Raw genomic sequence first — 23,636 nt, 5'->3', positions numbered from 1 at the left:
CAGATAAGAAAACAACATTTGGTCCAAGTCTCCTCTAGTATTAAAAACAAAGCACAGAGAATTTTCTTCAAATAAATTGTCCAATTCTCCATCTAATGACTCAACAGTAAAGTAAATCATTTCAAGTAACATTTTATTCTTGATACTAATAAGCCTTGAGGAAGGATAGGAAAAATTGAAAGTCATACTTGATTTCTAACCCCACATCAATTATAAATTCAGAAGAAATAAAATAAAATATTAATAGGAATGGAAACATATACCACATACACTTCATATGCACTTGGGGTCAAGGATGAGTTCATGCAGATATTTGCATTTGTGTGCATATTAAGTGAAAATGAGTATTTCTGAGTAACACATGATAATTACCTTTTCTTTATTGCTTTTTATCAATAAATCATAAGGTTCCTAAAGACAAGTTTTGATAGCAAATTGCTCCAATATAATGAAGCCTCTAAAAGTAACTTACTCTTCCAAGAGACCTCATATCATGCCTCAAGAGGGTAAGGAAAGTGAAGATAAAGTATCAAATCAGTACATATTGACACAACAATATACCACCTTTAAGGACCAAACACTTATAATGCTTAACAGAACAAAAGCAAATTAAGGCAGGAAGGAAAGAAGGGGGAAGGAAGGAGGTAAAGAAGGCAGAAGGGAGGGAGGGAAGGAGGGAAGGAGAGGCAGGCCATTACTGTTTGATTTTTTTAGGACAACTATCATTAGCTTTCATTCACCAGTAGAATCCACTGTTTACATTTGCTTGCGCTTATGACTCTTTCAGTATTCTCTAAACTTGTATTATAATAACCTTTACAAACCTTACTTACATCTCACAACAACTGAGACCAAATACTGAATTAAGCAGAGGAAGGGAAAGGGAGCTAAGCTAATAGTATGCCAGGCATATTTAATACATTATCTCAGTTAATCCTCACACACAAAAAAACCTATAATGGAGGGACTCTACCCCTTTCCACCACTGGGGAAATACAGGTTCAGAGATGCTAACTGTCCAGAGATTACACATATCAAACAGCTAGTAGGCCAGAAAGGTCAAAGAAAGGTTTGTCTGATGCCCAAGCTGTTTTCCAGACACCAAATGCACTGAATCAATAAAAAATTAAGAATCAAGAGTTCTGGATCAGCCAAAAGAGCAATGGAGATTGGGGACAGACAATAAAAATAAAATGAGATAATAAAAATAAAAAAAGCAGACAGATAATAAGATACCAGAGAAGATCAAAAGGAATGAAAAATCGGTTTGACCTAAATTGAGGATTGAATTATGTACCCTAGAAAAACATGTTCTTAATCTTAATCCATTCCTGTGGGTATGAACCCATCACAAATAGAAACTTTTGGAGATGTTATTTTTAGTTAAATGTAGCCAATTGAATCAGTTGGGGCTTTAATCTGGACTGCTGGATTCATCTTTTACAAGCAGAATTAAATTCAGACATAGAAAAAAGTCATGAGAAGCAAGAGGCTGGAAATCAGTGGAACCCAGAAGAGAGAGAAGATATCACCATGTGCAGTGACACGTGACAGAAAAGCCAAGGACCAAGGATCGCTGTCAGCTGGACCCAGAATGCCACAGGGAGAAAACATCGTCTTGCTGATGCCTCAATTTTGGACTTCTCCTAGCTTCAAAACCATGAGCCAATAAATTCCCATTTTTTTAAGCCAGCTTATTGCATGGCATTTATTTTAGCAGCTGAGAAACTAAGACAACCTCCATTCTAGGAAGAACGGGAATCATTCTAAAGTTGTTAAAGGACTCTTAAAAGGTTCCTAAAGCCCTTATTACATGTTCCTAGAAGTTGCAGTTAAGATGTAATCTAATAGACCAAGGAAGATGAGTTACCCCAAGTGAACACAAAATTAGGGCTAGGGAATGAAGCACAGTTTTTGGAATATAAAGGGATAAATGGAAGGAAAAAATGCAGTGACAACAGTAATTGATGTGGGGATGTGGGTTCAAAGACACAGATTTTGTCTGGAAATATCTTTTCACCTCCATTTTTTTTAAGGATATTTTTCCTGGTTATAGAATTCTATGTTACAGAACTAAGAGTTGTTCAGGAATGCATCTTAAAGAATAATACTTCGGATTCTTTGATTCTAAAACAGTAACTGAGGAGAAAATGGTATCCCAAGTGACTTCAGTTTCTCAAGGAAATGTGTTTCTTATATCTTAATGACATTATACATCAATCATCTATTGCATGACTAAAACACAGTACTGTACTTTTAATTTCTGAAATAGTGAAAGATGAAATTTTTAAATTGCTGTTGCTTGCATATTTTACAATTATAGAACTTCAAAGTGTCATTGTTACTAATACTAATTGATAACAACATAAATGCAATACAGTACATTGGGCACAGGATAGAAATGGAAAATATTTATAAAGATGAACAAGATTTTTGAAGGAACTTGGAATCTCATAAAGAAAAAAATCAGTGTGTTTGTTTGAAGCTATTATACACCCCAGAAAAGGTCATGTTCTTTTAATCCATTCCTGTGGGTGCAGACCTGTTGTAGGTGGGACCTTTTAGTTAGGTTATTTCAATTGAGATGTTACCCAGCCCATTCAAGGTGGTCTTAGTCCTTTTACTAGAGTCCTTTATGAGAGGATAAAGGACAGAAAAAACCCAGAAACATATAGAGAAAAAGCCCCTGAGCTAAGAGAGGAAGCCACTGAAGCCAGAAGCTGAAAGCAATGAAACTCAAGGAGAGAAGGACCAGTAGATGGCATCCATGTGCCTTCCCATGCGACAGAGGTGTCCCAAATGCTGGCAGCCTTTCTTCAGAGAAGGTATTATTCTGTTGATGCCGTATTTTGGACATTTGCACAGCCTTAGAACTGTAAATGTGTAAGCAAATAAGCCCCATGGTAACAGCCAACCCTTTTCTTGTATATTGCATTCTGGCAGCTTTAGCAGACTGAAATAATCAATTATGAAAGTTTTATTTTAAAATCACAGAAAGTACATATAATTTAAGAAGTCACTTATCATTACACCATTTCTTTTTGATAAGTTTTTAAATCCATTATAAGTTTGTAAGTTACAAAATCCATTATAGTAGCTTTCAAATATTTGACTATTACCCATAGTAATGATTTCACATTCTGACCCAAAACACGTATATATGTAAATACATCATGGAAAATTTTCATACAACAAAATTCATCCTTACTATGTTCTATGCACTAAAGATATTGTCTATTCCTCTATTTCACAATTTTTTAACATTAATAGAGACCAACTAAACTGATTTCATGACCTATAAACAAGGACCTTCGAAAAACACTGCATTACCACCATCCCCCTTTCTTTCCCTCACTCTCAGATTCAACATCCTCAAAAAAAATTGTGTTCCCATATTGGAGTCAACCAACTCAACAATCACTAAGACAAATCTGCTGAATTAAAAATGGATGACAAAGTTAAACAATTGTATATTCAAATAAGGACATTTTAATTTTCCTTGTCTATTGACCAGTACTTCCCTAGACAATAGCTAGTGCCTCAACAGGAGGAAGAAATTACAACTCTATAGTTAAATGAGCATATGAGCTTCTCATTTAAATGTATGAGGTTATAGAAAAACAGGCTGTGGTGTTATTGGGTCAGGAGTATTGGAACAAAGAGTCAACATGCTTAAAATTATCATAGAAAGATGAAGCAAAAGAGAAGCACTGTATCTGAAATAACCACTTATCCAAAACATAGTCCAACAAAAGCCAATATGACACTTCCCTGGAATTAAGCAATTATATTCCAGCCAGCAAGAACAATCACTTCTACATAACTGGTTTAATAATCAAACATCAAGTTTCAAATGCATATATTATTTGAACCTATGAGGTCAAAGCTCAACACCACTTAAAAAAAAAAAAAAGTTTTTTCTTCCTTCCATCAAGCAATGAAGTGCTTGGTGAATAAAAGAATCAAATTAGCTGCAGCTTTGTTAGCATATTTCTCTTTATATTTCCCTACTTGCTCAAGAATTTAGAGTGAATCTTTTCCACTTCCCTCATTTTCTATGTCACTTACAATTCAGCTATCTTCTACTAATCAATAAAGTTTAACAAAATACCACCATTACTATTAAAACAATAATTGGGTGGACTGTAAAGAACTAGGACTATAAGGAACTAGTTTTCCTCATGGCTGGAGAAGAGTAAACAACCTCTATTGTACTTTGGCTTATTACTTAATATAAGGAAATATTCAAGATCTAAGCAATTGTAAAACTGTTTACAGATTCTAGTCCTTGTGTCATCATCCTCTTTTCTATTCTTCCAAACTTCAAAGTATTTCATTTTGACACAAACTAAAATGAACTGAATTTATTGAGCAAAAACTGTGAAATAAAGAGAAGAATATCTTACACAGATTTACCAAAATGAAAGTCCACTCACTTAGGAAAATGGTGTGGGTCTTCTAAGTAGCAACACTCATTGCTATTGGAGTCAATACCGTGTAGAGGTCAAATACCCAGGCTTAAGCTCCATTCAGACCTGCTGTGCTCCAGGATAGCTATGTGATCTGTGGCAAGTTACTTAACCTCTCTCAACCTCGGCTGTTCTATAAAGTTGCTATCAGAATTCGATAAAGTAAGTTATTTAACACTGTGAACTGCACATGGGAAGTCTGATCAATAAATGGTGGGGTGGTGCTGGAGAGCAAGTGGGGACAGGGAGAAGCAAAAGAAGTAGTAGTAAGAGTAGTTGCTGTAGTAGTGGTAGTAGCAGCAGCAGCCAGGAAGAATCTTTACATCTCAATATGTGAAAATATATGTGAATTTATATCCATCTTCTGCACAAGCCTACCATCATTGTTTAAAAAAAAAATCACATAGCAAATACTGTTTTTTTGTGTGGGGAAAAAATCAGGGAACTAATCCTTACCCAACATCACTGGGAGGGAGAACTGGCTGATCATCTTTCTGGATGATGAACAAAGATGAGTACTACAGGTAAAGAATGCAAAATAGTAGTAAATAACTGGCATGTTTAGTGTTCCCAGGAATGAACCAACAAAGGATCATACTTCAGTTCTGAATACTGCTAAAATAAGCCCTTAAATATACTGCAGACCTGGACCAATGACAACATGTACCATATATTTCATTATTTATAGTTCTTCTAAACCTTTGCACATCCTCCCTCAGACCAAACACAGTCTCCACATATCTTCTTGTCAAGACACAACTCAAATGCCATCTGCTCAATAAAATTCTCCCTGAGCCTTCCAGATGAATTTTCAGTACCCTGAAATCCCCTTGCACTTTATCTGAGCCTTTGGAAGAATATTTATAGTTGTTTATATACATATCTTTCTACTATAATGTAAGGTTCTTGAGGCCAAAAACGAGGGTATCACTCATCTTTATATCCCCTAAGGGATCATCCGAGTACCCTGCACAAGTTGGCACTGAATTAATATCTGTTCAAAAATCTTAGACTCATATAAGAATTAATTTCTATTGAAAAGTGTTTATACAATATCTAGCACAACACTATTTGAGCAGGTTTTTTTGCATGCCTATTTTATCTGTCGTTACCTGGCCTCTGTTCACTATATTAGCAAGCTAATAATGAATTAATAGCAAATCTGAACGTCTGCCTTGTGCTATTGATATGGTTATATGTCATATCATATCAATATTCTACCCAGATGAAATCATGTAATTAATCCTTCTGACCTTTCATGTGAAATTTTGAATCCCTCTCTAAGAACTCTGGACTCAATTTAGAACTAAGACAATAAACCTTTCTTTCAATTTGAAGCTATAGCAATTGATTTCTTATTCAGGATTACAAAAGAAATTTCATTTTGTATGTATTTCTATATCTTACTACTTTGTTTCCACTTCTTAAAAAAACTTTACCTTTACAAATCTAATTTAGTTGATTACTCATTGCTTGTCACTAATATATTTACAAGTTCTTCTTAATGTGCCTCAGCCAAATTACATATGGCATTATATAATTACACATATATTGGCATTCAAGCATAAGTTTAATCAATAAACAAGCAAAACAGGACTTTCTAAGCTCCTACCATCCCTTTGGGATGGTAACTAGGACACCCATGCTCAAGAAGAGGAGGGGCACCTTACTCCTCCTTTCTGATTATCACTAACATTCAGCTTTAGATTTTGTGTTTTAATAATATAACAAAAAGCCTATAAAATATACTGACAGTGTGGGTCCCTTTCAAGTGAGATGATCATCAGTAGTTCTTTACAGACTGAATTGATAGGGGGTTAGAAAAGCACCCTCCCAGACTTGGCCCTGGGTCTTAGGTGGGGGAAGGAGGCGTAAATAGAAGCCAAAGCAACAATCCTGATTTGCAGGTGCCTTGCAATCATTCTAAATGGACAAATAAAGACAAATACACATGAAATGACAGGGAAAATGTAATATAAAAATATTTCATGGATAGGCTGTGTGATATAAAACACGCATTTGAAGAACTGCGGTTCATATAGCCATCATGACAAAAACCACAAGAATGCAGAGCTGGGAATAAGCATGGGAAGTGAATGGAAACCAGAGGTGACGGAATTTGCAACAGGACATAGAAAGCTTGATAAAAGGGTTTAGATAAGGTATGTTTAAATTTAAAAACAAAACAAAAAACAATAGCAGTCAATCACTGAGCCATTGAACATCTGAGTAGAGAAATATGATCACGAAGTAAATGTTTTAATAATATTCATCTAATAGGGATGTGAGATTTTGAGGGCAAAGGCAGTATTCTCAGGGTCTAGAAAATTACCTCACAAATGTAGGTACTCAGTAAATGTTTTCCAATATAATGGTTGGTCGGATGGATGGATAGTTGGAAGCAGAGTCTAAAATAGGGAGACCAACTAGAAGATCAAAAAGCTGTTGTAATTCAGGCCTAAAATGGGTGACAGTAAGAATGAAAAGGAAATGAGGATACTAGAGACTTTTGTAAGTAAGTAGTAATGAACAGTGACAGGAAGGTAAGAGACATAGAAATGAGAAATAGAGATTGATCAAAGATGTTTTCAAGGTTTCGAGCCAAAATGAATTGGAGAATGTATGATCTTGTCTAGCATAAAAAGGATGAGATGACATTAATGCCCGTAGATTTTGAAGCGAAGGCAGGACTTATTATTTACTATAACCATTTGGAGACATGGGACTAGAATTTGAATAAGAGAACAGAACTGATGACTTAGGAATTACCCACCCACAAAAAAGTATTAAAATGGATAAAAGCTAGCAATTTCATTAAAAACTCCCAAAGGAAAAGATCTTCCAAATAACATAATAATAATAACTTTAATTTATTAGTAGTATCATTAGTATAGCTGCTAACATTAACTGGGCCTTTATTATGTACCAAGCACCATAGTTCTTTGCAAATATTATTCACTTAAATCTCACAACCACCCTAGGAGGTCATTATTATTATGTCCATTTTCCAGAATAGGAAACTGAAGCATGGAGAGGTTAAATAACCATACCTATTAAGTACCAGAACCAAGACTTGAATTCAAATCTGGCAAGATGCCTTTTTCTATGCCAACAGTTTCTGAAGTACTAGATCCCACCAGGGAATGGGAAAAAAAAAAACCAACATTTCTATTTCCATTTATTTTTTTCTTAACCTATTAAATTTTCTATTATTGCAAATGATTTACAATGTATGCAATATATTAGTACAGTAGTACAATATATGAGGGGGCATTCTTTTTTTTCTAATAGGAATGTGAGATCAAAACAGCTTTGAGACTATTATGTTCTGCTTCCTATCTTTCTTTATTCTTACAATAACTCAATGTCAAACACTTTCCTTTTTTTTTTCTTCAAAAACAGACCTGACCAGATACTCCATTTACACACATACTTATTTATTCCAAAAATATTTATCAACTACCTATCGCATGCCAAGCTCTGTGGTAGATTCTGTGAATTCTAAGAAACAATCCCTGACTTTAAGGAGGTCAATAACATAAAGCCCAGACATGTAAACAGTTCATTATAATTCAATATTACCAGAACAATAATGGTGATAGTAAAGAGCTAGCACTTTCTATGGAGCACTTGGTATGTGCTAAGCACTGTTCTAAACACTTATTTACGTATTTTATCTAAGCAACCCTATGAAATAGATGGTATTAGTACCCCCATTTTATGGATGTTGAAACTGACTCAGGTAAGTTAAGGGACGAGCCCAAGATTATTCTCCTTAGAGTGATGGAATGGAGCCTCTTAGGGAGAAAAGGCTAAGTAGCCTACATATGCTATTGTTTGCTGGGTCTCCAGATTTGGCAACTGAATCCTTTCAATTTAATAGCCTAGGAAAACAAATCAGATCTTAAAAAAACAACATGATAACAATAAAAAATCAGGCCAGAGATTCTGGGAAGTTGGCGGCATAGAAAGAACTGGAAGGCTTAGTCTCCCCCAGAACAATTCATAAATAAACAAAAAACCAGTAAATAACCTGGAATAACAGCGGGGAGACAAACGTGACTGTACACTCAACATCCACCAACATGAATTGGGAGGAATCCCTGAGATCACAGCATAAAATCTGTAAGCAAAACTGAGGACCCGCGCTGAGAGCCGAGAACCTAGAGCCGGGAGCCCCTCCCTCACGGAAGCCGCGCCATGCACTTTCTCAGCCCAGCTCCAAGTGAGGTTTTAATATTAACTGCTCAATACAGACAGTGAATCCTCAACAAGCAGACAGAGGCTTTTGGTGACAACTGACCTTGTGAGAATCAGAGAACATATCTGTCTCAGGATAGGGAGCCCAGAGGATCAGGTGCTATATCTGGCTGACAGGTGAACCTGGAAGTTTTTCTGTCCCTCGCTCTCTCTCTGTGGAGAAAACCTCAGCTGTTCTCAGCCCACAAGGCATTGCAGTAAAGACAGCCTCAGACATTCTGCAATCTGAAACGAGCTGAGAGCCCCGCGGCACAGCCCAGCAGCCCAGGGCTTCCCTTGAGGGACGGCGCACACTGATGATGTAGCACGGCATTCCCTCAGCTGAGGGAGGATCGTGGCTGGGAGGGGGGTATCCACTCGGAGAACCCAGGGGCGCTACACCAAGTCCGGTGGTTTGTGCAACACCAAGAGAGAAGGTCTGGGGCTGAACTGAAACGAAGGCTTAGACTCTTGCGGCAGCCTTGAATCTCCTGGAACCTGGGAGATTTGAACAGTAGAAATGCCCTTCCTCCCTGGCCACCCGTACACACGTCCCACATTCAGGGCGGACGTCTCCAGCAACACACCCAAACTGAGTTCTCCAACTGAACACACAAGAATCATTTCCCCACACTCCGTGGAAAAAAGGTTGAGAACTGATCTGAGGGATATAGGTGACTCACAGACGCCGTCTGCTGGTTAGTTAGAGAAAGAGTACGTCACCAAACTGTGTCTCTGAAAAATTAGATCGATATCCCTTTTTTTTTTGATACAACCTGAAAGAACCCTATCAAGCAAAACAAATGCCAAGAGGCCAAAAGCAACAGAAAATCCTAATGCATATGATAAAACCAGACGATATGGAGAATCCAGCTCCAAACACACAAATCAATATTTCGGAAGAAACCTTGTACCTCGCAAAATTAATCACAGAACTACAATCGAAGAACAAAAACATAGCAAAGGATTTAAAGGACATCAAGAGGACCATGGCCCAGGATATAAGTGCCATAAAGAAGATCCTAGAAGAGCATAAAGAAGACATTGCAAGAGTAAATAAAAAAATAGAAGATCTTATGGAAATAAAAGAAACTGTTGGACAAATTAAAAAGACTCTGGATATTCACAATACAAGACTAGAGGAAGCTGAACAACATCCCAGTGTCCTAGAAATCCACAGAACAGAAAATGAAAGAACAAAAGAAAGAATGGAGAAAAAAATCAAAAAAATCAAAATGGATCTCAGGGATACGATAAATAAAATAAAACGTCCAAATTTAAGACTCATTGGTGTCCCAGAAGGGGAAGAGAAGGGTAAAGGTCTAGAAAGAGTATTCAAAGAAATTGTTGGGGAAAACTTCCCCAACCTTCTACACAATATAAACACACAAAGCATAAATGCCCAGCAAACTCCAAATAGAATAAATCCAAATAAACCCACCCCAAGACATATTCTGATTAGACTGTCATATACTGAAGAGAAGGAGCAAGTTCTGAAAGCAGCAAGAGAAAAGCAATTAACCACATACAAAGGAAACAATATAAGTCTAAGTAGTGACTATTCAGTGGCCACTATGGAGGCAAGAAGGCAGTGGCATGACATATTTAAAATTCTGAGAGAGAAAAATTTCCAGCCAAGAATACTTTATCCAGCAAAACTTTCCTTCAAATTTGAGGGAGAGCTTAAATTTTTCACAGACAAACAAATGCTGAGAGAGTTTGCCAATAAAAGACCTGCCCTACTTCAGATTCTAAAGGAAGCCCTACCAACAGAGAGACAAAGAAAGGAGAAAGAGATATAGAGAATTTTAACAGACATATATAGTACCTTACATCCCAAATCACCAGGACACTCATTTTTCTCTAGTGATCACAGATCTTTCTCCAGAAGGGACCATAAGCTGGGACATAAAACAAGCCTCAAGAAATTAATAAAAAAAAAAAATTGAAAATACTCAAAGAATATTCTCCAAATATAATGGAATACAAATAGAAGTCAATAACTTTTGAACTATAACTCCACTATTTACTTCCTACATGATAAAAAACACACAAACTCTAAGGACAAATCAGTGGTTTTGAACTCAATGTAAAATATGTAATTTTAGACAACTATATAAAGGTGGGGGACTGAAGGAGTATAGGAACATAGTTTATGTGCCCTATTGAAGTGAAGGTGGCATCAAAGAAAAACATGATTGATAGGGATTTAAGAAGTTAACTTTAAGCCCCACAGTAAACACAAAGAAATTATCAGAGAATATAACCATAGAGATGAAAAGTAGAGTTTGGGTTAAGAGAAATGGGGGAAGGGGCAATGGGGAGTTAAGAAAGGAGTGTAGGGTTGCTGTTTGAGGTGAAGGGAAATTTCTAGTAATGGATGGTGGGAAAGAGCATAACATCATTCTAAATGTGATTAATCCCACTAATGGAAGGCTAGGGAGGGGGTGGAATGGGAAGATTTAGGCTGTATATATGTTTTCACAATTGAAAACGAAAAAAAAGACAGTCTAACTAGATGACAATTGAATGCTAAGGACGAACTTGGATGGGATTGGAGGGTGCAGGACAGGTGGCTCAAAGGGACACAGTTGAGACATAAGGAAAAGGAAATATAGAATGTAAGCATTGTATCATTGTTGAATCTCTTATACTTCTTAGCTGCGCTTAATGGAATTACGTAAAAGAATGTTCTTGTTCATGGGAAGTACATACGTGAATTATAGTGTATGTTCAAGGATGTGTGCAGCTAACTCTCATATGTTCAGAAGACAGAAAGAGATGATGGATGATAGATAGGGAGGGAGGGAGGGAGGGAAAGAAATAGTGATGTGACAGCATGTTAAAGTTGGTTGATTGAGCTATCGGGGGAGGGGGGGTCAGGGTATGATGGAATTCTGTGTATGGGGCTAGTATTATTTTTGCAACTATTCATGTAACTTTGAATTTATTTCAAATTAAAAAAAAATTAAAAAAAAACAAAACAGGCCAGACTTGTCAGACTTGCAATTCTAATAATGCATTGAAAAATGTATATGAAATTTATTTTTAAAGTAAACACTGAATTCTGTAATGCTGTATTTCAAGAAAAATTACTTCACAATAGGCAAACATTTTTGTACATACAAAAGTGTTCCCTTGCTTAAATCATATTAAAAAGGATGTATACACTACATGATGGAGAACTGTCTTGAAATTACTAGATACTGGATTTTCAAAAATTTGCATATTTAATATTCAGCAATTGGTCTCAATCTATTTTAAGCCAATTATTTGCTTCTGTGTAACTTCACAGACATTCTGGAGCAATTGTGTAGATGATAAAATTTACAGCTCAACAGCCTTCTAAAGTTCAATTTAAGTCTTCATGTACTTACATTCACCCTAAATGACATTCTAATCCAAATCAACAGTATCTGAGAAAGTGACACCTCAAGTCAGCTGCTTCCAGCAAAGGTTAATGAAAAGTGGTTTCCAAAGAACAAACATCACATTATCTTGAACATTCTGAGAATATAGTGGATCATTAAAGATTTATTACTGAACATAGTAAGCAAATAAGCACAGCAATTCCTATAGCTTCATTTAGATGTCAAAGTGATAACCACACTAGAAATGGGAAGACAATGACCAAAAGGTTGTATTTTCCCATTAGATTTTAAGCAATAACTTGTTTTGTATTAATCCTTTACCAAATTGTCTTCCTCCACAGTTTCTTTCAAAGAACAAGTATTTTCTCACATTGAATTGTGTCAAATATTAACCTTACTTTAATGTGACCAGAATCAGTTTTGAGCCAGTCCAGATTGTTCTCAGAGGGCTAATCCTCCCTACAAAAAATCCACCTTGCGAAGACAGACTGAAAGTGAGCTCAAGTGGAAAAGGTCTCCATGTAGAGAATCTGATTTGTCACCTTCAGCTTAGCATTTCTCATTAATAAAGTTACATGAGCCAATTACACAGGAAGAGAGGGGAGGAGAATTATTAAATTTAATTATTCTATTCAACTCAAATTATTTAAGACCTAAGTAAAAAACTGTTGCAATCACTTTTATGATTAAAAAAAAATAAAGTTTAATTCCAAATGCCTTCTCCCATTTGGAAAAATATGATGCTCAAATTCTATATATATCTAAAATTTAACTTTGTTTTTTTAAAAAAATTCATTTTGAGACAACACCTCAGACATCAAATCCATTATTGTTTGGGTTTAGAGAAAAAAGTCAATGCTGCAGTAAACAACACAAACTCATGTGTTTCCTCAACTGTGATGCTTAAGAATGCACTTTCAACTTACTTCTCTATTAATTCTGTTTAAAAGAGTGAAAAATGTCAGAAAAGAACCATTTTCATAGGATAAGTATAAATCGGGAAACTTATAAAACAAGATGGAATCATTCTAAAAGGTACACATCCAGTTTTAGAGACAGTAGGGCTTGTTAAAATGTTCTCAGGTTGGGCCCTAAAGATCCTTGAAAATTCTTCCTTTCAGACTTCTATAGATCACAACCATGAACTTAAGTCCAAAGGTTGCCACATGAAAAAGGAATGCCACATGCTGTCTATTCAGGGAAACCTCTCTGAACAGCAAGGCTGAACTCTGCCTTAGACATCTTACAGAAAACACAACTATTGTTGAAGTCTTCCCAGAACATCCCAGCCAACTGATTATTTCCATACTTGGAATTTGAATTTTACAGAATTTCAAAGATCAAAGAAACATGCATGATGAGGAAATAGAAGCTTGGATAAGTTAAGTGACTTGGCAAGAGTTATGTGACTTGTCAAGTAGCAGAGCTCAACAAGGACCCTTGTTTCTTGATGGTCAGACTGATTTCCCACAATAGTACACTGGTTTGTTGTCTGGTGTGTCTGTGCAATACAAATTCTTTCTCTAACCAAATTAGAATGAGCTTCTGAAGATAGAAACTGCATCACTTATTTCTTTTGAAACTTCACAGTAACTTTCTAGTTCTGGGAATTTAAAAAAAATAAAAAAATAAAAAAATAAAAAATCTTACCAAAATAAAGGTCTTTAGGAGTAAGGTCTAAAAATCTAGTATCCACCACCAGATCTTATACAAAAACCATTACTGAGGATTCAGAGAAATCCCAACACTCTACTATTTGTTTGTACAACTGTTTATATTTCCAGAAAGATTCTGAAAGAGTTCAGTTTTTCTTACCTTTTTGGATGTGTGGCTTCTTAGACTATTATCTCAAAAAAATACACTTGATAAAGTGTTAAATAACTCTAAGACAAGAGATTGATTGTAAACAATTAACTGAACCACAATATTACAAAAAGAAATGAATTTGAACCAAAAAGAAATACTGGGTCCAATTCTAGCAAGAGAATATTTAAGCAATTATATACTACTCAATATTCTATCAGAAACTTGACTTTATTATGGGGTTAGAAAACTTCTGAAGACACAGAAAATAACATAAACGTTATCTTTGAATTCTGAGTTTTGCAATCAAAATAACTATTGGCAGAAGTGACTGGGAAAGCCATATGGACCACACTCCCCTTTGTCTAGTTTATGGATGGATGAGTAGAAAAATGGGGGAAGGGAAAAAAAAAAAAAGCACCCAGTGTTCTTTTTTTACTTTAATTGTTCTTTTTCACTTTAATTTTTATTCTTATGATTTGTGTGTGTGTGGTTATGAAAATGTCAAAAATTAATTTTGATGATGAATGCACAACTATATAATGGTACTGTAAACAACTGAATGCATGATTTGTTTTGTATGACTGCATGGTATGTGAATATCTCAATAAAAATGAATTTAAAAAAAAAATAGCTATTGTCAAGGTGATGAGTCCACCAGGCTAGATCTTGTTATGCCTTTATCCCATAGCCACTGCACTACTAGCCTGAAAGTAGATGTGTTAGACATTTTCTATTTGTCCCTTTAGACCTTTGCTCTGCTTTTCTTCAACCTGCTGCGAGCCTGGAGGGCAGACCTGCAAGAACTTCATCGGAAGACTCCCTTGTCATCTGACCTTCACATGAACAAGGCCAGAGGGAGGCACTGGCTTAAGACAAAAGGAAGAGTGAGGTCATCATATTTATTTCCCCAATTTCTTCCCTGCGAGACTGCATGGGTAAATGTCTCCCCTCTAGAGAAGACCTGTCAGACAGGCTTCCCATTGGCTATTCTCTCAAATAGCTTCTCTCCCTTTGCCCCTACATCCTAGGGGTAGTAATGGCTCCCTGCTGTTGCTAATCCCTTTCCTTCCATAGTGCAACCTTCCTTGTTACTTTTTCCTAACTCTGCCCATGTTTTTGTAATTAATTCCTTTAGTAAACTTTTCAATTACACCATGTAAGTATATCCAGAATACTTTGGAATAAATGTTCTCGACTCACATTGCCAATTCCAGATTTCATTGAGAAAATAAATAAATAAAGATAGATGAGAGGGAGAGAGAGAGTTGGTAGTTTATGCTTTTGGTGTCATATCTAACAAGGTTTTGCCTAACCCAAAGTCATAAAAACTTACTTCTATATTTTCGTCTATGGGCTTTGTAATTTTAGATCTTACATTCAGATCTGCAGCCCATTGTGAGTTACTTTTTCTGCATGATGTGAGGCAAGGGTCTAAATTCATCTTTTTTGCATATGGATATCCAATTGCCCCAACACCTTGTTGGAAAAAACTATTCTTTCCTCATTGAATGGCCTTTGCATTTTTTCAAAAATCAATTCACCATAAACAGTTTATTTATGGACTCTCATTTCTACTCCATTGATCTAAATGTCTACCTTTAGGGCAGTACCTCACTGTCATGAGTACTGTAAGCTTTATAGTTTTTAAAACAAGTGTTTTAAAACTTTTTTAAACTTTTTTTCTTCATTTTCAAAACTGTGTTGGCTAATCTGGGTCTTTCACATTTCCATATCAATTTTAGGATCAGCTTGTCAATTTCCGCAAAAATGTCTGCTGGGATTTTGTCAGGAATTGCACCAAATCTATCTATTTACAGAGAATTGCAATCTTAACAATATTGAGTCTTTCAATTCATGAACATGGAATACCTCCATTTTCTAGATCTTCCTTCATTTTACTCAGCAATATTTTATAATTTTCAGTGTAAAAATCTTGCACTTCTTCCACTAAATTTATACCTGAATATTTTATTCTTTTCAATGCTATTGTGAATGAAATTGGTTTCTTAATTTCATTTTCAGATTGTTCATTGCCATATATAGAATATAACTGATTTTTGTATAGTGATCTTGTACTCCACAACCATGTTGAACTCATTTATTAGTTCTAATAAATTTTTTTTGTGAGTGGATTCTTAAGGATTCTTTACACACAGGGTCTTACCATCTGCATTAAAAGGCAGTTTTACTTCTTCCTATCTAATTTGGATGCCTTTTATTTCTTTTAATTACCTGACTGCACTGGCTGGAATCTCCATTACAGTGTTGTATAAAAGTTGTGAGAACAGACATCCCTGCCCTTTTCCCAATCTTAGGAGGTAAGAATTCAGATTTTCACCATTAAATATATTGCTGGCTTTAGATTTTTCATGAATGCTCTTTATCAGGTTGAAGAAGTTACCTGCTATTCCTAATTTGTTGAGAATTTTTACTCAGAGTGGTATTGGATTTTGTAAAATGTTTTTTCTGCATCTGTTGAGATGATCATGAGTGTTTTGTCGTTTACTTTATTAATAGGATATATTACACTAATGATTTTCAGATGTCAAACCAACCATGCATTCCCAATATAAATCCCATTTTTTATGTTATTGGATTCAATTTGCTAATCTTTTGTTGGGTATTTTTGCATCTATATTCATGAGGGATATTGATCCTTAGTTTTCTTTTCTCATGATGTCTTTATCTGGTTTGGTACAAGGGTAATACTGATCTCATAGAATAAGCTGGAAAGTGTTCCCTCCTCCTTTATCTTCCAGAAAAATTGTGAAGTGTTGGTATATCTTCTTTCAATGTTTAATAGCATTCAACTGGGCCTGAGATTTTCTTAGCAGGAAATTTTTAATTACTAATTCAATTTCTTTACGTGTTACAGATCTAAAATTTTTTTCTATTTTTTCTTGAGTCACATTTAGTAATCTACATCTTTCAAGGACTTTGTCCATTTCATCTAAGTTACCTAATTTGTTGGTATAAAGTTGTTCTTTTTTTGCCTCATAATACGTTTAATGTCTATAGGGCCAGTAGAGATGTCCCCTCTTTCATTCTTGATTTTGATAATTTGCATCTTCTGTCTTTTTTCCTATTTAGTTGTGCCAGTTTGAATGCATTATGTCCCCCAAACGCCATCATCTTTGATGTAATCTTGTACGGGCAGACGTTATCAGGGTTGATTAGATTGTAATTCTTTGAGTGTTTCTTTGGAATGCACCCCACCCAGCTGTGGGTGATGACTCTGATTGGATAATTTCCATGGAGATGTTGCTCCACCCATCCAGGGTGGGTTTAAGTTGATCAGTGGAGCCATATAAATGAGCTGACATAACAGAAGGAACTCAGTGCAGCTGTGAGTGACGTTCTGAAGACAAGCAAGCTTGCTAGAGAGGATGTCCTGGGAGAAAGCCATTTTGAAACCAGAACTTTGGAGCAGACGCCAGCCATGTGCCTTCCCAGCTAACAGAGGTTTTCTGGACACCATTGGCCATCCTCCAGTGAAGGTACCCGATTACTGATGTGTTACCTTGGACACTTTATGGCCTTAAGACTGTAACTGTGTAGCCAAATAAACCCCCTTTTTATAAAAGCCAGTCCATTTCTGGTGTTTTGCATTCCGCAGCATTAGCAAACTAGAACATTAGTCTAACTAAAATTGTGTCTGTTTTCTTAATAACTTCAAAGAACCAGTTTTTGGTTTCACTGATTTTTTTTCAGTTTTCTATTCGATTTGTTTCCACTCTAGTCTTTATTTCCTTCCTTCTGATTACAAAAGGTTTAGTTTGCTCTTCTTTTCTCCTTTTCTTATTTCTTAGCTATAAGCTTAGGCTATTAATTTGAGATCTCTCTTCTTTTCCAATACAGGCATTTGTCCTTGATCTCTTAATGTTAGAATACCCTAGAACTTGGTCTTGGGATAGTTATCATCTTTATTACACTCACTCTTCTGAAGATCTTGTCTGTTTTCATGGCTTTAAATACCACCTATATGCTTAAGGTTCTCCAGGATGTATCTATTCCTATAAATTTTAGACTCATATATCAAACTACTCTCACCTGGGATATCAAACATACTTCTCTAATTTAAACAGGCCCCAAATGAACTCCTGGTCCCAGTCCTCCACCAAATTTGCTCCTTCACCAGTCTTCCCACCTCTGTTAATAGCAACACTGCATCTTTACAATTGTTTAGGCCAAAATTCTAGGGTCATAATTTTTTATGCAATTTTATTGAGATATCTTCACATACCAGATAATCATCCAAAGTGTACAATCAATGATTCATGGTATTGTCATACAGTTGGGCATTCATCACCACAATCAATGTTTGAACATTTTCATTACACCAAAAAATAAAAATGAAAATAAAATAGAATACCAAAACATCCCATACTCCTTACCCCCCCCCATTATTTATTTATTTATTGTCTTTGTTTTCTTACTCATCTGTCCATATACCAGATAAAGGAAGTGTCAGTCACAAGGTTTTCACAATTACACATTCATACTGTAAAAGCTATATAGTTATATAATCATCTTCAAGAATCAAGGCTACTGGATTACAATTCAACAGTTTCAGGTATTTCCTTCTAGCTATTCTAATACACTAAAAACTAAAAAGGGATATCTATATAAGGCATAAGAATAACCTCCAGAATGAATTCTTGACTCTATTTGAAATCTATTTGCCACTGAAAGTCTATTTTCTTTCCTTTCTCTTCCCCTTTTTGATCCAAGAAGGCTTTCTCAATCCCATGATGCCAGGGAGATTTACACCCCTGGGAGTCATGCCCCATGTAGGGGAGAGGCTAGGATCATAATTTAACTCTATCCTTTACTCACTCTTTCTCTCATACCTCACATCCAATCCATCAGGAAATCCTGCTTGCTCTACTTGCAAAATGTATGCAGAATCCAACCACTTTACTACTTCCATTGCAACCACCCTACTCCAAGACACCATACTACAGAGTAAATTCTAGCATCACAAATGGTCTCTCTACTCCAATCCTTGCCCCTTTCTATCTACTCTCAAAAAAGCAGCCAGTGGAATCCTGTAAAAATTTACATTGAACCCCATAGCTCCTCTGTGTAAAATTCTCAGACTCGTGACTTCCTATTTGTATCAAAGTAAAAGTCAACTCCCTTTTAATGGCCTTATGGTAGTTTGAAACTGTATGTACTCCCAGAAAAACATATTTTTAAAGTTAATCTATTCTTGCAAGTATAGATCTATTGTAATTAAGATCTTTTGATGAAGCTACTTCAGTTAAGATGTGACCTACCTCAATCAGGATAGGTAATAATCCTATTACTGGAGTCCTTTATAAACAGGATGAATACAGAGAGAAAGAGAGAGAGAGAGAGAGCCAGAGTCACAGAAACAAGAAGCTGAAATCAACAAAACCCAGAAGAGAAGGGAGAGACCAGCAGATGCTGCCATGTGCCTTGCCATGTGACAGAGGAGTCCAGGATTGCCAGCAACCAGTCTTCAGGAAGAAAGCATTGTCTTGGTGATGCCTTGATTTGGACATCTTTCACAGCCTCAAAACAGTAAGCTTGTAAACTAATAAATTCCATTGTCAAAAGCCAACCCATTTCATAACTGCTTTCAGCAGCCTAGCAAACTAAAACATGTATCCAATTACCTATTTGACCTCACCTCTGCCAACTCTCACTCTTACTCACTTTGCCCTAGCCACACTTCCTTGAACACACCAGGAATGCTCTTTACCTATGAGCCTTTACTTGCTGTCCTACTTCTTGGGATACTCTTTCCCCATTGCCTGCATGGCTCATCCTTTTTCATCCTCAAGTCTCTGCTCAACTATCACCTGTTCTGAGACTCAACCTGGACATTGATGTCTGGCTCCAAGCCAAAATCCTGGGTGATCTTTCAAGCCCAACTGTAGACAACTGCAAGATTTTGACTGGCAGGCCTCAAAGGACAAAGCTGCCCTCCTCAAATTAAACTTGGTACATAGTCAGTACAAAGCAGTTTCTGGAGGGAATTGCAATCAAGAACTCAGCTACCATTGGGGCAACCATGCTTATACAGGCATATTTGCATTGCTGGCCCAGGCACCTCCATTCTGAGGTCTCCTGATACCTTATCAGGGGCTTCCTGCACCTCTGCCAAGATCTCCTTATTGAGGGCTTTAGCTGAGGCACTTTTTTCCACTGTGACTCAATACCTTCTGCACTCCTAGTCCTCTCTTCTCTGCCTCTCCTGAGTTCCCCAAGTCCATGAAAAGGCAAAAGCCTTTTGTACAGGACTTTTCAGCAGTGAGATAGTTACCCCTGCCTACACTGCATCCATCTGACCCTTGCCCAATGTTGTTCCATGGGAAAAAAGTGGAACATTGAGGGGCTGATGCCTCTCTTTTAGGTCTCTTGCTTGCACTGTCACAGTTAAGTGAATAAAGTTTGATTATTTCTTTCAGTTTGGTTCATTATCCTAATTGACCACCTTGACGCCTCTTTTTAAATTGCATCCACCACCACTAACAGCACTCCTAATGTTCATTACCCTGCTCATTTTTCTCTAAAGCACTTAATACCTTCAAATATCATGTGTATTTTCTTTAATATGTTTGCTCGTTATTTCTTCTCTCTGCCAAAAGAATGTAAGTCACTTAAGGGCTGGTATTTGTGTCTGTTTAGTTTATGGATGCATATCAATGGCCTAAATATATGCATGGAATATATATAGTAAGTGTTATTAAATATTTTTGAATGAATGAGTGAATTTAAAAAGCAATACTTATCTATTGGCCATCATCAAATGAAAAATTAGTCATGCTTGAGAAGTTGAATTTATTTACTCCTTCACTCATTCAACACATATTGAGGGTCTTTTCTTTGCCAGACACTGTAGCAGAAATGGGATATTCAAGACAGCAAGGTCTTGTTGGCATGGACCTTACTTATTTTCTGTCTCTCCTGATAGGATGTAAAAAAATAATAATAATAAACAGTATAATTCCTGTAATAATGTGTTACAAAGACAATAGAATAAATAGGTAAATGTGTAAATGATTATGGACAGAGAGCTAGGGAGTCCTCCTCAACTAGAATGAGCAGTAAGAAGTTCTATGAGAAGATGTCATTTGAACTAAAAACAGAATGAAGGGAAGCCAGTCATTCAGAAACCAGGGAAAAAGATATTCCAGGCAGACAACAAGTTTAAAACCCTGAAGGGGAGATGGAACTTGGTGAGTTCAAGAAACAAAAAAGCCAATGTGACCTCAAGGTGGTGTTACAGAGAAGGGAAGATACAGTAGGAAGGCATCCTGACTTCTTTATAAAGACCTTAAACCCCACCCCTCCCAACTTAGAAGCATCATGGCATGTTATTTTTATATCACCTTTTTCTCCTTAACTCCCTCTCCTACTCTTTTTCTTTCTAGGAAAAGTGCCAGTGGTATGGATAATCAGTGTCAGTGCTTAAAAATATGAGGAGAAGGCTGTTCTTTAGCCCACCTAGTACTTTTGTGCAGATCAGAAAAATTTGTTTCTTCCTTGAAACACTTTGCTGCCATCTGTCAGAAAAAATCTGCAATTCACCCATGGCTGTGCAGTGCAAACGTACAAGAGTACGCAGTGGCACTGCTTGCAGAGATAGAGAAGGGTAGCTCTATCCAAACCAAACTGATTCTACTTTTCCTTAATTTCAAATACTAAATGCTGCCTATTCTAAATATATATGTAGCATTTGCATGGATTGCAAATTATTGTTATTAAGCATTAACAACTGTTTTAGTTTTGTAAGCTGCTCAAAGCGAATTCCATGAAATGGATTCAGTTGTACAATGGGAATTTCTTTGCCCACAGTTTTGAGACCAGGAAAACATCCATATCAAGGCATCTTCAAGGCAATGCTGTCTTCCCCTTCCCAAAGACAGGCTGCTGGCGATCCCTGGCTCCTCTGTCAAATGGTAAGGCACATGGCAATGTCTGATGATCTCTCCCTTCTCTTTGGGGTTATGTTAATTTCAGCTTCTTGCTTCCATGGCTTTCTCTTTCTCTGTTTGAATTTCATTCTGCTTATAAAGGAATCCAGTAATAGGATTAAGACCCATCCTAATTGAGGTGAATCACTCCTTAACTGAAATAGCCTCATCAAAAGTCCTACTTACAACGGGTTCACACCCACAGGAATGGATTAACTTTAAGAACCTATTTTTCTGGAGTACATACAGTTCCAAACCATCACAACTACATTGGCTACTGCTCAAAGCAAATTCCAAGTGCCATCTACTATTTACTGTGGATTTCAACATATCCAGCCCACAGGGTCATTATCTCAAATAAAAAAGGAAAGAGTTTGGGAAGTTTTTGAATATTAGTCATGAAGAAAATATGGTGCACACATGGTTAAGCGCTAAAGCGGCTGTAAACAGGAATGTACCTATAGAAAAGTGAGAAAAGCCTTGATTTTATCAGCAAATGTTAGAAGTAATGGTCGTAAGACAGAATATCTTATGAGCTAAATACTAGGATAGTCTTTTTACCCTTTGAAATGCTTTTTCCTATATTATCTCATATGATTCATGGGTCATTTTTATGTTGTAGCTTATTGTTTTGGTGTTTGTTTGTTTTTTAATTAAGATAACGGATATTTGATGGAGCAGCAGATTCTAAAAAAAACATTTTCAGGTTTAATTCCAAATGAGGCTATTCTTTTCATCATTTTGACTTCAGTTTTCTAGTATAAGAAAGGAAAATGTGTGTCTTCGACCTTATCAGAAATAATATGTGGTACTGTTTACTCCAAGATGTGTGGATGAATAGTATTTGTAGGTCACATCAATATGAATAAAATTAATAAGCAACTAACAAAATCCATGAAGCATTTTGTTGCTTGATTAAATGTGTCCAACAATAGAGGAGTGCCATCTACTGTTCACTGTGGATTTCAACATATCCAGCCCACAGGGTCATTTCAAAGCACTCCACAATTTTGGTCCTGTTAATCCTAATACTTTTGCAGAGGCCCTAATTAAGCATAAAAATATAAATGATGACTTTTTGAAAAAAATTTCTTTTACTCACATGCTACAGAAATTAAGGGTTTTCAGAAAAGAGATTAAAGCTCTTCAGTTCCCTCTAAAGCTAAATAAAAGCAAAAGAGAATTATTCTGTAAAACTTGGAAAATTTGAAACTGTGTGGCCCCACAAAACAGCACAGGTTTTAAGCAGTTCAAATGCACCTGGTAGAAATTTTTTCATGACACATTAACATCTTAGTACACAGTAGGCATTCAATAAATGATATTAACTATTTTAAAAAAAATAGGCTTCCCAGCCAGATTTAAAAGTTAAGTTTCCTTTGTTTTTAATATCACCTCTCCAGTCATCAGGACTTTCAGAAATGTTTTCATGAAAAGATAACATATGCTGGGTCAACAATTGCATTGCTCACTAATCTCTCTTTTTTATAATTTAATTTTATTGAGATTCTTCACATACCATACAATTATCCAAAGACCCAAAGTGCACAATCTATTGCCCACGACACCATCATACAGCTGTGGATCTATCACCACAATTAATTTTTTTTTCAATTTTTAGAACATTTTCATTACTCCAGAAAAGAAATAAAGACAAAAAAAGAAAACTCAAATCCTCCCATACTCCTAACCACCCCCACTCCATTACTGACTCATAGTACTAGTATAGTACATTTGTTACTATTGATGAAAGAATGTTAAAATACTATTAACTGTAGTACATAGTTTGAAATAGGTATATTTTT

The 23,636-nt window shown here is 36.1% G+C and overlaps 1 protein-coding gene across 5 annotated transcripts in view; it reads right to left on the bottom strand.

Annotated features, from left to right (window-relative positions):
* NME7 (NME/NM23 family member 7) overlaps positions 1-23,636 on the bottom strand; it is a 241,593-nt gene that overhangs the window by 186,903 nt on the left and 31,054 nt on the right. Inside the window, exon 2 of one of the 5 annotated variants that reach the window (XM_037825406.1) lies at positions 4,926-4,987. The exons of the other annotated variants lie outside the window; for them this stretch is intronic. The gene's annotated coding sequence lies outside the window, so the exon portion shown is untranslated. The remainder of the gene's footprint in view (positions 1-4,925; positions 4,988-23,636) is intronic. 5 annotated transcript variants of the gene reach the window in all.

Source organism: Choloepus didactylus, chromosome 2 (genome assembly GCF_015220235.1).
Source record: "Choloepus didactylus isolate mChoDid1 chromosome 2, mChoDid1.pri, whole genome shotgun sequence".
In the NCBI taxonomy this organism is placed as follows: Eukaryota; Metazoa; Chordata; class Mammalia; order Pilosa; family Megalonychidae; genus Choloepus; species Choloepus didactylus.
Note: the sequence above shows the minus strand (reverse complement) of the source record. Positions and strands in the feature narration are given on the sequence as shown.